The following is a 16,634-nucleotide window of genomic DNA, read 5'->3' on the forward strand; positions in this document are numbered from 1 at the left end:
TCATCTGCAAACAGATTTATGTAGCTGTTCACTCCTTCTGGCATGTCGTTAATATAAATGAGGAAAAGTATTGGTGCCAATACTGATCCCTGTGGCACTCCGCTTTCTACTGCTCTCCATTTGAACTTCATATCTTTAACTACCGTCCTTATTTCTCTCCCCCTCAAATAATTTTCTATCCATCTCAATGCAGTTCCTTTTAAGCCACCCTTCTCAAACTTCCATAGTAATCTTGCATGTGGCACTTTGTCAAATGCCTTTTTTAAATCCAAATAAATACAGACATCCCATCCCTCTCTCTCTTGTACTTTATCAACTATTCTAGAATAGACACTCAATAAATTAGTCACACACGACCGTCTTTGTCTAAAACCAAATTGGCTACTTGATATTAATTTGTTGTATTCAAGGAACTCAGTCCATTGTTTCCTTATTATTCTTTCACACATCTTGCATATTACACTTGTTAGTGATACCGGTCTGTAATTTAAAGGTTCTTCCTTCCTTCCACTCTTATATATGGGAACCACCTCAGCTCATTTCCATTCTACTGGTACTGTTCCATTTTCTATTGAGCATTTTATGATGTTGTATATAGGACTTGCTGTGTGTGTATTTAACTACTTGTATTTACCTAGTTGTAGTTTTACAGGGCCTGGGCTTTATGCTCGTGTGGCCCCATCTCCATATCTACACTTATCCAATTTTTCTTTAAAACTATGTACACTCTTTGCTGACACCACTTCCTCACTCAAACTGTTCCAAGTCTCAACACATCTTTGCGGGAAACTAAATTTTTTAACATCTCTCACACATCTTCCCTTCCTCAGTTTCTTACTATGCAATCTTGTGCTTCTAATGTCATATTCTTCTCTCAGGATTAGTTTCTCATTATCCACTTGATCCATTCCGTTAATCAATTTATAAACTTGTATCAGATCCCCTCTCTCTCTTCTCTGTTCCAGGGTTGGTAGATCCATAGCTTTTAGTCTCTCCTCATATGTCATCCCTTTAAATTCTGGAACCATTATTGTAGCCATTTTTTGTAGTCTCTCCAATTTCCTTATGTGTTTCTTTTTATGGGGGTCCACACAACTCCTGCATATTCCAATCTAGGTCTTATTTTAGTGCTTATCAATTTCTTCATCATTTCTTTGTCCATATAGTGAAATGCTACTCCAATATTTCTTAGCAAATTATACGTCTCTCTGAAAATTCTATCAATATGGCTTACGGGTTGATTGTTTTCTTCCATTGTCACTCCCAAGTCCTTTTCCTTTTATACTTTTTCTAGTTCTACTCCATCTCCCATCTTATAGATTCCCACTGGTCGTCTTTCACTTTTTCCCATTTCCATTTTTAACATCTCTCAGACATCTTCCTTTTCTCAGCTTTTTACTATGCGATCTTGTGCTTCGATGTCATATTCTTCTCTCAGGATCAGTTTCTCATTATCCACTTGGTCCATTCCGTTGATCAATTTATAAACTTGTATCAGGTCTCCTCTCTCCTTCTTTGTTCCAGGGTTGGTAGATCCATAGCCTTTAGTCTCTCCTCATATGTCATCCCTTCAAATTCTGGAACCATTCTTGTAGCCATTTTTGTAGCCTCCAATTTCCTTATGTGTTTCTTTTATGAGGGGTCCACACTACTCCTGCATATTCCAATCTGGGTCTTATTATAGTACTTATCAATTTCTTCATCATTTCTTTGTCCATGTAGTGAAATGCTACTCCAATATTCCTTAGCAAATTATATGTTTCTAAAAATTCTATCAATATGGCTTACTGGTTGATTGTTTTCTTCCATCGTCACTCCTAAGTCCTTTTCCTTTTTACTTTCTCCAGTTCTACTCCATCTCCCATCTTATAGATTCCCACAGGTCGTCTTTCACTCTTTCCCATTTCCATGACATGGCTTTTGTTCACATTGAATTCCATTTCCCACTTTTACTCCATTCCCAGATCTTATTTAGGTCTTCTTGCAGTATTTCACAATCCTCCTTTTGCTTTATAACTCTGCACAGTTTCGTATCATCTGCAAACAGATTTATGTAGCTGTTCACCCTTCTGGCATGTCGTTAATATAAATGAGGAAAAGTATTGGTGCCAATACTGACCCCTGTGGCACTCCGCTTTCTACTGCTCTCCACTTGACTTCATATCTTTAACTACCGTCCTTATTTCTCTCCCTCAAATAATTTTCTATCCATCTCAATGTGCTTCCTTTAAGCCACCCTTCTCCTCTAACTTCCATAGTAATCTTACCTATTTGTGTATTACAGGGCCCGAGCTAAGCTCTCTGTGTCCTGTCTCCTTGTCCATTCCTGTCATATCTCTTTCATCTGATTGACACACACCGCATCAACGACATCACTGCTCAGTTTATTCCACTTATCAATGCTACGATGCGGGAAACTGTATTTTCTCACGTCATTTAGACAGATGTCCTTTATTAGCTTTTTTCCATGTCCTCGGAGATGATTACTTGTGGTCACCTTTATCAACTCTCTGTCCAGTATGTCAATCTTGTTCACCAATTTATACATAGTTATCATGTCTCCTCTTGTTCTTCTCTCTTCTAATGTGGTCAGCCCCAGCTTCCTCAGTCTTTCCTCATAGTCTAACTCCCTGAGTCCTGGTACCATCCTTGTTGCCAGCCTCTGTACCCTTTCCACCTTCTTCACATTTTTCTTCATATGGTGACCAGACACATGCTGCATATTCTAACTGGGGTCTTATTAAGGTACATAATATCTTCTTCATCATTCCTTCATCTAGGTAGTGGAATGCAAGGCCAATATTTTGAAGCATGTTGTATGTTTTCCAAAAATCTTGTTAATGTGTTTCTCCGGTGACAAAGTGTTTTGCACGGTTACTCCTAAGTCTTTCTCCTCATTGGTCTCTTTAATTTTCTCATCACCCAGCCTGTAATCCCAGTTTGGTCTGTATCTACTTCTTCCCATTTTCATAACATGGGTCTTGTCTATATTAAATTCCATCTGCCACTCTTACTCCACTCATATATTTTATCAAGATCTTCCTGTAACTTGTTACAATCTTCCACATTCTTTACTCTCCTCATAATTTTAGTATCGTCCGCAAACATGTTCATGTAACTGTCAATTCCTACTGGCATATCATTAACATAAATCAAAAACATGATGGGACCCAGCACTGACCCTTGTGGAACTCCACTGGTTACCTTCTTCCACTCGGACTTCCTTCCTCTCACCACTGTTCTCATTTCTCTTCCCATTAAGTAATTTTCCATCCATTTTGCTAGTTTATCATTTACTCCTCCAATCATCTTTAGTTTCCACATCAGTCTATTGTGTGGTACTTTATCAAAGGCCTTTCTCAAGTCCAGGTAGATAGCATCCACCCATCCCTCTCTATGTTGTAGTATGTCAGTCACTCTTGAATAAAAACATAATAAATTGGATACACACGATCTTCCTTTTCTGAAACCAAACTGCCTTTCACTCAGAATGTTTTCACTTTCTAGATACTCACTCCACTTAGCTTTAATTACTTCTTCACATACCTTGCACAATATACTAGTCAACGATACTGGTCTATAATTTAGCGGTTCCATTCTACTACCATTCTTATATATAGGCACAATGTCAGCTCTTTTCCACTCTTTCGGGACTAATCCTGTTCGTATGGAGGTTTCCACAATATCAAATATGGGGTTCAACAATTGATCCTTACATTCATTTAGCAACCTCCCAGATATGCCATCAGGCCCCATTGATTTATTAATATCCAGATTGCTTATAATTTTCCTTACATCTTCCTTAGTAACCATGATGTCCTGCATTTGCTTTATTTCCGTAGGCCTTCCTCCCATAAAATGCTCCTCCTTTGTAAACACTTTGCAAAAGTTGTCGTTCAAAATTTCAGCTATATCTCCAGCATCTTCATATACTTCTTCCCTGTTTTTTACCTTTTCTATTGCCTCCCTTTTATTTAGTTTTCCATTTATGAATTTGTAAAACATTTTTGGGTCACTATCACAGTTTTCCACCACCCTCTGTTCATATTCCTTCTGTGCTGTTCTCCTTACTTCAACATATCTATTCCTTGCTGTTTTGTAGACTTCTCTTGATAATACATCACTGTTTTTCTTAAGTTTCTTCCATGCCTTTTCTTTGTTCTTTTTTGCTTCTTCACAATTTCTATTAAACCACTGTTTATTATTTAAAGTCCTCTTTCTGTGATATGGCACAAACTTTTTCACAGCAGAGTTATACAAATCCATAAATTTATCGTATTTCAATTGCATATCCTTTTCCTGGTATACCACGGACCAGTGTGTGTGTGTGTGTGTGTGTGTGTGTGTGTGTGTGTGTGTGTGTGTGTGTGTGTGTGTGTGTGTGTGTGTGTGTGTGTGTGTTTTTCATCTCAATATTCAACATGTAACTTATCTTAATATATATAAATAAAAGATAGAGAGAGAGAGAGAGAAAAAGAGAGAGAGAGAGAGAGAGAGAGAGAGAGAGAGAGAGAGAGAGAGAGAGAGAGAGAGAGAGAGAGAGAGAGAAGAGTAACATCTGCCATTCATTTTTCACTATGCATGTAGCTTATCTTTAGTGATTGGTGGAGACAAGGATGTAGGAGCACTTTAATTCATCAGCATCCTCTGTATGGTCTCCTTATTGGACAACTCTAAGAACTACATATAGTGAGTCTATCTCCATTTGTTACTGGTTCATTTTACATCACCTATTGTTTAACTGTTCACACAACTTACAACTTATTTTCATTTCATTCTACCATCTCCTGTTTAACAAACACCAAATCGCTTTTAATGAATTTTATCCATAATTTTGTCCATTGAAACATAGTCATCTCGCAACAGCTTTTGAATATCCACCATCTCCTTGGACAACACGCCATCTCATCCCTGTAAAAAAAATAACACCTCACAGCAGCTTGTCTTCCTGTAATCACCAAATGCTGAATGTCCTCATTGAAGACCAGGAAGTCTCTTACTTCGAAGTGAAGCTGGATATTATTCACAGACACAGCAGTGAAAAACCACACATTGTTCGCCACCATCTTGACTCCATCTACTGTCTCTATTATTTTCAAGTCACAGATCTATTAAGAAGGCTCATGAGACCTATCTTCCCTTGCAAGCTAAAAGACCACCTGAACTCGTGACTCTAATGGATAAAATGGAAAGCCTGTGGAAATGTGGTACATAAGTTTTTTTATGTGATCAATTATCCATTGTTTACATTCCACATGTTGTCTTAATGTCTTTCCTGTTTCACTCTCTCCTTCATAAATTTAAGATCATCAACATTATAAAGTTATGTACATACATTCATTTGTACATTATAATGACTTAAATTAAATTTAACCTAAATGTTTAACTCATAATTTTTATCATTAAACCTTTCACTGTACTATGATGCATCTCACTTTGTTTACCTCAATGGAATTCACTTTTAACTTTTATAATCTTGTTAATCTAAGTTCTTCTTCTGACAAGGTTTCATCCCTTTGCTTTTGCCTGTAGTTCCATACTGGTCTTCACTCTTTTCCTAGTTCCATTATGTCATTTCTGGCATTAAACTCCAATTTCACTTGCTCCATTCATAGATCTTGTTTTAAATCTTCCTGCAATAGCAGACAGTCCTCTCTGGTTTTGATAATTTTAGCAACTTTGCATCATCAGAATCAAATTATCTAACTGTTTATCCCAATGTGAATGTCATTACATAAACTTTTAACATAACCCTGTGGCACTCCGCTAGTTACTTTACCCCAAGATGAGTATGTATCTCTGATCAAAGTTCTCATTTCCTATCCTTCAAATAATCTCTTATCCATTCGACAAGGTTCCACACTCCTCATGTTATCTAGTTTCCAAAGAAGTCTTCCATGAGACTTTATCAAAGCCTTTTTAATGTCCAGGTATACTGTGTCTACCCATCCATTTCTGTTTTTCCCTTCCACATCTGACTTAACCCATTTTTTCTTTGATAATTATTTAACATAACTTCCTACAACACTTGTAAGTGACACTGGTCTGTAGTTTAGTGGTTCAGTTGTCCTTCCTCTAAATATTGTTATGTTGGCTGTCTTCCACTCTAGTGGAACTTTCCTTCATTTATTGAACTTGAATTATTTCCCAAATTGGATCCAGTAATTGCTCTTACATTCTTTTTAACACCCAGCCTGATACACCATCTGGCCCCATTGCTCTTTCTGACTTCCAACTTATCCAGTAATCTTCCAATATCCTTTGTGAACTGCAATCTGTAATCCTTGGCAATCCAATGTCTATTAGGTTCTGTGAAATCATCTTCTGCAGTGAATACCTTTTAAACTCTTCATTCATTATTCTCACACATTTCCTTTTCTGTTTGTGTGTGTATGTCTGTGTGTGTGTGTGTGTGTGTGTATTCACCTAGTTGTATAATTTTACAGGGCCTGGGTATTATACTGTGTGCCCCGTCTCCATATCTATACACATCCAACTTTCCTTTAAAACTATGCACACTCCTCGCTGACACCACCTCCTCACTCAAATTATTCCACACCTCCACACATCTGTGGGAAACTATATTTCTTCACATCCTTCAAGCATATTCCCTTGGCTATTCTTTTACTATGCGATCTCGTAGTTCTATTAAAATTTTCTCTCTCAACATCATTTGCTCATTATCCACTTCATCCAAACCTCAACAGTTTATAAACCTGTATTAAATCTCCTCTTTCTTCTTTGTTCCAAGGTGAGCAAATTCATTTCTTTTAATCTTTCCTCATAGGTCATTTCTGCCAATTCCGGAACCATTTTGTTGCCATTCTCTGCAATCTCTCCAACTTCCTTATATGCTTCTTTTTATTAGGGGACCAAACCACCTAGCATATTCCAATCTTGGTCTAATTACCATACTAATTAATTTCTTCATCATATCTTTATCCATATAATGGAAGGCTAATCCAATATTTCTTATCAAATTATACGTTTCTCCAAACATCTTATCAATATGAGTCTCAAACTGCCCATGGTCTTGTATTATCACTCCCAAATCCTTTTTGTTTTTCCACTTTTCAACACTACTCTTCACCCATCTTATATAATTCTGGCCATCTTCTTCCCATCTCCATTACATGACTTTTGTCAGATTAAATTCCATCTCCACCTTTTGCTAATTCCAAATCCATCAGTCTGTGTATTTCAATCTTCTTCACTCTTTTTCTACAATTTGCATCATCCTCAAACAAATTAAATAACTGTTTACTCTCATCATTATACAGAAAAGGAAAAGTAGTGGTGCCAGCACTGAACCTTGGGACTCCACTCTCCACCAACCAATCTGACTTTGCATCCCTTATTACCGTTTTCATCTCTCCATCTCAAATAGTTTTCCATCCATTTTAACAATTTTCCTTCAGTCTCCATAACTCCAATTTACTTTCACGATATTTAAAACGCCATAAACAAATGAGATGTCTATGCCTCCTCCCAGTCTGTTATCTGTCTCCTGTCAACACAGAGCTCAGCTCTCAGTGTTTTGCCTTGCCTAGCCTGCTGTTTTGCCTGCTTCTCCTTGATTGCCCTGGTCTTTTCATCTCTCTGCTATACATGTTTACACTTCCATCTTAATCTGATGGTTTATTTGCCCTTGTCCCCTCTTGCAGATGACCCACCTCGCGATTCTTCTCCTTCATCTGGTCGGCTTCTCCTCCACGGAGAAGGAAATGTGAAGATTTCTGGTCTGATGTTCAGCAATGAATTTGTATCCAGCTCAAAGCTCAGGACATCATGATCGCTTCTTCCCAAGGGACATTTATGTTCAATTTCCTCTTTTAGAGAGATGCCCCTGGTAACTACCAAATCCAACCTTGCTGCAACATCTTGTCCCCTGCACCTTGTTGGTGATCTCATCCACTGTGTCATCAAGTTATTTGTTGTTACCTTTAACAATTCCTCTGCCCACTCACCACTGTTTACCACTTCGTAGTCTTCCCACACTATTTCTTTACAATTAAAGTCTCCGACTATCATCACTCTATCCTTTCTGTTGAGTTCTTGCTTCATTCTGTCTAGAGTATTTCTCATCACCATTTGGTACTGTTCATATTCCCAAGCATTGGTTCTGGGTGGTATGTATTCTGTTATAATATTAATGTCCCTCTTGCCATTTGTTATAAGCATACTTATCACTTCCTCATTTCTCTTACTATAGTTCACCTCCTTCACTATCAGATCTTCCTTAGTAAGAACCATTATACCACCACCTCCTTTATTTTTTCTATCATTTCTCCATACTTTGTAGTGTTTTACAACAAACCAGTCTAGCTTTATTTCCACTATACACATTATGTCTGGTTCGTTATTTCTTAGGTAATCCATACATTCTAGCCTCTTAGACAGAAATCCATCTATATTCATGTAAGTCACTTGTATTCCATTCCTAGTCTCATTCTTCCATGTAATGTCTATTCCGCCTGTTTTATCCACCACTTCTTTAGCCTCCCATTTCTCATCCTCCTAAAAAACTTGGTCTTTTCCTCCTCTGATCTTTCGTCATTCCTCTATTTCACTTCAGTTACAAGCTCTTTCATTTTCATTCGCTCATCCTGTGACATATTTCTTCTTATGTAAATTGTATTGGTTTCCTCAGAGTCCTTAAGTTTCCTTAAGTGTGTGTGTGTGTGTGTGTGTGTGTGTGTGTGTGTGTGTGTGTGTGTGTGTGTGTGTGTGTGTGTGTGTGTATTTACATATTTGTGTATTACAGGGCCCGAGCTAAGCTCTCTGTGTCCTGTCTCCTTGTCCATTCCTGTCATATCTCTCTTTCATCTGATTGACACACACCGCGTCAACGACATCACTGCTCAGTTTATTCCACTTATCAATGCTACGATGCGGAAACTGTATTTTCTCACGTCATTTAGACAGATGTCCTTTATTAGCTTTTTCCATGTCCTCGGAGATGATTACTTGTGGTCACCTTTATCAACTCTCTATCCAGTATGTCAATCTTGTTCACCAATTTATACATAGTTATCATGTCTCCTCTTGTTCTTCTCTCTTCTAATGTGGTCAGCCCCAGCTTCCTCAGTCTTTCCTCATAGTCTAACTCCTGAGTCCTGGTACCATCCTTGTTGCCAGCCTCTGTACCCTTTCCACCTTCTTCACATTTTTCTTCATATGTGACCAGACACATGCTGCATATTCTAACTGGGGTCTTATTAAGGTACATAATATCTTCATCATTCCTTCATCTAGGTAGTGGAATGCAAGGCCAATATTTTGAAGCATGTATGTTTTCCAAAAAATCTTGTTAATGTGTTTCTCCGGTGACAAGGTGTTTTGCACGGTTACTCCTAAGTCTTTCTCCTCATTGGTCTCTTTAATTTTCTCATCACCCAGCCTGTAATCCCTGTTTGGTCTGTATCTACTTCTTCCCATTTTCATAACATGGGTCTTGTCTATATTAAATTCCATCTGCCACTCCTTACTCCACTCATATATTTTATCAAGATCTTCCTGTAACTTGTTACAATCTTCCACATTCTTTACTCTCCTCATAATTTTAGTATCGTCCGCAAACATGTTCATATAACTGTCAATTCCTACTGGCATATCATTAACATAAATCAAAAACATGATGGGACCCAGCACTGACCCTTGTGGAACTCCACTGGTTACCTTCTTCCACTCGGACTTCCTTCCTCTCACCACTGTTCTCATTTCTCTTCCCATTAAGTAATTTTCCATCCATTTTGCTAGTTTATCATTTACTCCTCCAATCATCTTTAGTTTCCACATCAGTCTATTGTGTGGTACTTTATCAAAGGCCTTTCTCAAGTCCAGGTAGATAGCATCCACCCATCCCTCTCTATGTTGTAGTATGTCAGTCACTCTTGAATAAAAACATAATAAATTGGATACACACGATCTTCCTTTTCTGAAACCAAACTGTCTTTCACTCAGAATGTTTTCACTTTCTAGATACTCACTCCACTTAGCTTTAATTACTTCTTCACATACCTTGCACAATATACTAGTCAACGATACTGGTCTATAATTTAGCGGTTCCATTCTACTACCATTCTTATATATAGGCACAATGTCAGCTCTTTTCCACTCTTTCGGACTAATCCTGTTCGTATGGAGGTTTCCACAATATCAAATACGGGTTCAACAATTGATCCTTACATTCATTTAGCAACCTCCCAGATATGCCATCAGGCCCCATTGATTTATTAATATCCAGATTGCTTATAATTTTCCTTACATCTTCCTTAGTAACCATGATGTCCTGCATTTGCTTTATTTCCGTAGGCCTTCCTCCCATAAAATGCTCCTCCTTTGTAAACACTTTGCAAAAGTTGTCGTTCAAAATTTCAGCTATATCTCCAGCATCTTCATATACTTCTTCCCGTTTTTACCTTTTCTATTGCCTCCCTTTATTTAGTTTTCCATTTATGAATTTGTAAAACATTTTGGGTCACTATCACAGTTTTCCACCACCCTCTGTTCATATTCCTTCTGTGCTGTTCTCCTTACTTCAACATATCTATTCCTTGCTGTTTTGTAGACTTCTCTTGATAATACATCACTGTTTTTCTTAAGTTTCTTCCATGCCTTTTCTTTGTTCTTTTTTGCTTCTTCACAATTTCTATTAAACCACTGTTTATTATTTAAAGTCCTCTTTCTGTGATATGGCACAAACTTTTTCACAGCAGAGTTATACAAATCCATAAATTTATCGTATTTCAATTGCATATCCCTTTCCTGGTATACCACGGACCAGTCAATTTCATTAAAGAATTCCCTTTTATGGTTATAATTTGCCCTAGTATAATTTAATTTTTCCTCCCTGCGTTCCACAATCTTATTCGTGCTTAATTCTGTATCCAGCTCAAAGCTTAGGACATCATGATTGCTTTTCCCAAGGGACTTTCATGTTCAATTTCCTCTTTTAGAGAGATTCCCCTGGTAAATACCAAATCCAACCTTGCTGCAACATCTTGTCCCCTGCACCTTGTTGGTGATCTCACCCACTGTGTCATCAAGTTATTTGTTGCTACCTTTAACAATTCTTCTGCCCACTCACCACCGTTCACCACTTGTAGTCTTCCCACACTATTTCTTTGCAATTAAAGTCTCCAACTATCATCACTCTATCCTTTCTGATGAGTTCTTGCTTCATTCTGTCTAGAGTATTTCTCATCACCATTTGGTACTGTTCATATTCCCAAGCACTGGTTCTGGGTGGTATGTATACTGTTATAATATTAATGTCCCTCTTGCCATCTGTTATAAGCATACTTATCACTTCCTCATTTCTCTTACTATAGTTCACCTCCTTCACTATCAGATCTTCCTTAGTAAGAACCATTATACCACCACCTCCTTTATTTTTCTATCATTTCTCCATACTTTGTAGTGTTTTACAACAAACCAGTCTAGCTTTATTTCGGCCTTAGCTTTGTTTCCACTACACACATTATGTCCGTTCGTTATTTCTTAGGTAATCCATACATTCTAGCCTCTTAGACAGAAATCCATCTATGTTCGTGTAAGTCACTTTTATTCTATTCCTAGTCTCATTCTTCCATGTAATGCCTATTCCATCTGTTTTATCCACCACTTCTTTAGCCTCCCATTTCTCATCCTCCAAAAAAAATTGGTCTTTTCCTCCTCTGTTTTTTCGTCATTCCTCTCCTTCACTTCAGTTACAAGCTCCTTCATTTTCATTCGCTCATTTTGTGACATATTTCTTCTTATGTAAATTGTTTTGGTTTCCTCAGAGTCCTTAAGTTTCCAAGCCCTCCTCAACAAGGCCTTCGCTGCCACCTGAGACTGTAATTTCAATTTTAATGGTCTATTCTTGCCTTCCTCAAAAGCTCCCAATCTCACACTTTCTTCTACCTCAGCATATTGGTCCTCTTCTTCCACAGAGATCTTGTTCAGTAAAGACTTAATCCTGTCATTTTCCTTATCCCTCCTGTCCTGCCAGTTCCTGTTAGTTTCCTCCCGCAATCCTATTATGATCACACATTTTTTCTTTTCAGCAATATCTCTCACCACATACTCATTTTCCTTTAGTGCTTTTACCATTTCCCTCTGCATAACCCCTTTATTTTCCTCTTCCTGCTTTTTTACTATCTCCCTAAACGACCTTTGTACCTCCTGATGTTCATGGTTCACTTCTTTCATCCTGGTATCAATTAGATTAAGGCATTCCTCCTTCCTCAAGTCCCCTTCGGATATTTTTATCTCCATTTCCATGAGTTTAGCCTTCATCTCTTCACATTGTTTCCTTAGTTGTTGGTTTTCTTTCTCCATCTCTACTTTTTCCTTCAATAGCTCTTTATTCGCTAACGTTAACAAATAGATCTCTTTTTTGAACTAATCATTCTCGGCTAGAACTCTATCCAGTTTTTCTTCTAGTGTGTGTGTGTGTGTGTGTGTGTGTGTGTGTGTGTGTGTGTATTTACCTAATTGTATTTACCTAATTGTAACATACGGGAAAAGAGCTATGCTCGTGTTGTCCCGTCTCCATATCTATTAATGTCCAGCTTTTCTTAAAATCATGAATATTCCTTGCGCTGACCACTTCCACGTCTAAACTATTCCATGCTTCCACCTTCTTCTATGAGGAAGCCATATTTTCCATCTCTCCCATAACATCTCACACAGATCCCATGCCCTCCACATTCATCCATTCCATTTCTGATCTCCATATCCATTTTGTCTGTCAGGCATCACTCAGTATGTTGTATCATGTCTCCCTTTCTCTTCTGTTTTCCAGGGATCACTGCATTCAATAATTTCTGCAATGATAAGACCGAGGCTTGAATATGCAACAACACAGTGGGCTGAACTTAAAGAAACACATAAGGAAACTAGAGAAAGTACAGAGGGCTGCAACGAAAATGGTGCCTGACTTAAGAGATTTGACTTATGAAGACAGACTGAAAAGAATGCAACTTCCAACCCTGGAAAACAGAAGAGAAAGGGGAGACCTGATAGCAATATACAGAGTGATGATTGGCATGGAAAAAATGGATAGGGAAGATCTGTGTATGTGGAATGGAAGAATGTCGAGAGGGCATGGGAAAACTAAAAATGGCCACTTATAGGAGAGATGTGAAAAAATATAGCTTCCCTCATAGAAGTGTGTGTGTGTGTGTGTGTGTGTGTGTGTGCATTTACATAGTTGTCTTAACCTGGTTATATTGTACAGGCTTCAAGCGTGGCTCCTAGTGTCCTGTCTCCATATCTCCACATACCTAATTTTTCTTTAAAGCTATGCACATTATGTGATGGAACAACTTCAACATTCAAAGCATTCCACTTTTTTCACCGTTCTAAGTGGAAAAACTATTTTCCAATATCCTTCACACAATGCTTCTTCCTAATCTTCTTTGCATATCTTCTTGTCCTCCCAGTTTCTCCTGTCACCAGGACCAAGTCTTACTTGTTTATCTTTTCAATGCCATTAACCCCTTCAGTACTGGGATGCATTTTTACTTTGCATTTTGGGTGTGATTAGACAATTTTATTTACATTATGAAGAGTCTATGGAAGTTTTAAGATTAATGGCCAGAGTCTTCACTATTTTAATCCCCACATAAGTTTCTGAAGCTGTGTAAAACCACCAAACAGTAAGCAGAGTGAATATGAAAACATGTCATGGTACTGAAGGGGTTAACCATTTTATACATTGCTATTATAGAAATCCCCTCTTTCTTTTCTATCTTGTAAGGCTGGCAGTCCCATTTCCTTCAGCCTTTCCTCATATTTTAGGCCCTTTAGTTCTGGCACCATCTCTGTAGCTATGTGTTCTGATTTTCTTATATCCTTTTTCAAGCTCAGTGACCACACCATTGCTGCATATTGCAACTGTGGACATATTATCAAAGTCATAATAATTTTTTTCATCATAACTTTGTCCATATATTGATATGCCATTCTAATATTAGTCAACATTTTATGTTTTTTTCAAAATATTTTACTTATGAATTTTTCAGGGCTCAGAATTTCTTGTATAACCACTCACAGACCTTTTTCTTCTTTAGTCTTCATTATTTGTCCTCTCTCATCAAATGGTTCCATACTGGTTTTCTTTCTATTTCCTAATTTCATTACATAGCATTTCTTGGTATTGAATTCCAACTTCCATTTCTTACTCCACTCATAAATTTTGTCTAAATCTTCCTGCAGCACCAAACAGTCTTCTCGGGTCTTAATTACTCATAATAATTTTGCATCATCAGCAAATAAATTAATATAGTTACCTAGTCATTCCATACTGTGTGTCGTTTACATGTACCTGGAACAAAATGGGGGGCTAACACTGACTTGATACTTTGCCACAGGATGAGTATGTATCCCTCCCTCATCACATTTCTCATCTCTCTGTCCTTCAAGTAATCCCTTATCCAATCTAATATCATTCCTCTCAGTCCTCCTATCTTCTCCAATTTCCAAAGTAGTCTGCTATGAGGGACTTTATCAAAAGCTGTTTTTATGTCAAGGTGCACAGTGTCCACCCATCCATCTCTGCTCTCTGGTCCTTCCACTACTCTTGAGTAGAAACTTAATAAACTTGACACACATGACCTTGTCCTGAACCAAAATTGCCTGTTTGATATAACTTGCTTTTCTTGCAGATATTTAACCCATATTTCTTCAACAACAATTTTACATATCTTCCCCACCACTCTGTAATTTAATGGCACAGTTCACTCTCCTCCTTTGAATATTGGGATTATGTTAGCTCACTTCCATTCCAGTGGCATTCTCCCTTACTTTAATGAGCTTGTAACCATTTCCCAAATTGGTTCTAACAATTGATCTTACATTCCTTCAGTGCCCAACCTGACACCATCAGGTCCCATAACTTTTGACATGCAAATTTCTTAATAGTCTTCCAATTTCTTTTTTGTACATTATGATTTCTTGCAATGTCTTATTTGGTTCTGTAAAATCCTCTTCTTCAGTGAAAACAGTCTTGAAACTCTCATTCATTATTTCACTCATTTCCTCTGTTGTTTGGTATGTCTTCCCTATTTTAACTAATTTTTTTTCTATTGCTTCCTTATTTTTCATCTTACCATTTAAAAACCTGTAGAAAAGCTTGAGTTCACCTTCCGTGTGTGTGTGCTGCAGAGCCAAGCTAAATCGCACCTCCTCTACCGTGCAGTTATTATATATTATCACGAGATTCCGTTACCATATTTATTCATAATGCATTGTAAAAAAACTCCATCCTCAAAATCGTTAAAAACGCAATGGAGAGAATGAAAAAAAATGATGTAGGTAAGATTATTGACCTAATCATCTTCCTCTTTCCGATATGAAGACGATAAAATATTGTTCCCTTTGATGTTAATAATACCGGAACCACATAAATCTAGTTCCGCAACTACTGAATACACCAGTGATGTTTTATAAATATAAACTTTGGGTAAATCCAATATCACAAAGTGAAAATAAAGCCTAAACTTGTTCACTGGGAAATATTGCGCCTAAATAACTGCTGAGGAATAATTTCATCAAACGTAGAATATAATTTTCACATATTTGATACACAATAACCTTCGACATACAAATTAACACATTTAGTTAACCACAATGAACGATACAGTTATTTAGTATGTACGTATTTTCATCAATGTGCCATGGGAAAAGATACTTGTACATCTAACCCCAACGACTGCCGCATAGTCAATGGTTCACTTAGCAAATTTGGAAGGATTCTAGCCTCGCCCAGCCTCCATATTGCCTTCCCCTATGTTGCCAAGTCTCCACTTCCAGTCTTACATTAGCCTAGATTTACATATGAAGCAAACAACAAAAGCGAACTAATGGCATTTACAAAATATATACAACCTCTTTTATTATCTACATGTGACGTCACCGACTATAAACAATAAACATGCATTCTAATACGGATTTATTTAAATTACTATCAACATCGCCAGCCTCTCTCAGCCTTCTACCATGGCGCCTCGGAGACCACTGAACGAGGCTAGCAGCTTCTCTCCCTCACCTGCCATACGCTCTAGCCACGCCCCCACCCCCCACCCCACTCGTCCAAGAGTCTCGTCCTCACCTTGCTGGATTATCCTCTGCGTGGAAATAATATATCCTTCCTTGGGGTTCGACGAAACGGGTAGCTATTCACACTTGCCGTATCTGGGTGTCACCAGTCAGCCATTACTACTGGAGGGGCCGTGCAAGGCGCGAGCAGCATCGTCTCCCATTGGTTCCCATGGCCTCCAGGTGTGGACGCGCGATCTTCGAATTTACAGATGTTAACTTAATCACGTACCGTTTTTAACTATCCTATCATGTTTCTAAGCTGTAGTTTTCAATTACTTGAATCTGTCCATCACTTTACACGTAAAAACATCACACATAACGCTTAAGAAATACTAAACAAAACATTGAATTTATTGTACCTGGTTATTCTCAACAGTTTTCATAAGAAAAAAGAAAAAGAAAAAATCCGTCAGAGCTTCACGTGCAATCCCTGTTGAGCATACTCACCTTTTTCAAACTATTGTTCTTCTTCTTCTTGGGGGTTTGTTGGGGCTGTGCAGGCTGTGTGTCATAGCCTCTAGTGCCCAAAGGTGCGGTATAAAAAA

The 16,634-nt window shown here is 37.9% G+C and overlaps 1 protein-coding gene across 1 annotated transcript in view; it reads right to left on the minus strand.

Moving 5' to 3' along the window:
• LOC123520558 overlaps positions 1 to 16,250 on the minus strand; it is a 101,893-nt gene extending 85,643 nt beyond the window's left edge. Inside the window, exon 1 of the mRNA XM_045282932.1 lies at positions 16,100 to 16,250. The gene's annotated coding sequence lies outside the window, so the exon portion shown is untranslated. The remainder of the gene's footprint in view (positions 1 to 16,099) is intronic.
• Between the last annotated feature and the right edge of the window lie 384 nt (positions 16,251 to 16,634).

Source organism: Portunus trituberculatus, chromosome 47 (genome assembly GCF_017591435.1).
Source record: "Portunus trituberculatus isolate SZX2019 chromosome 47, ASM1759143v1, whole genome shotgun sequence".
NCBI classification, from domain to species: Eukaryota; Metazoa; Arthropoda; class Malacostraca; order Decapoda; family Portunidae; genus Portunus; species Portunus trituberculatus.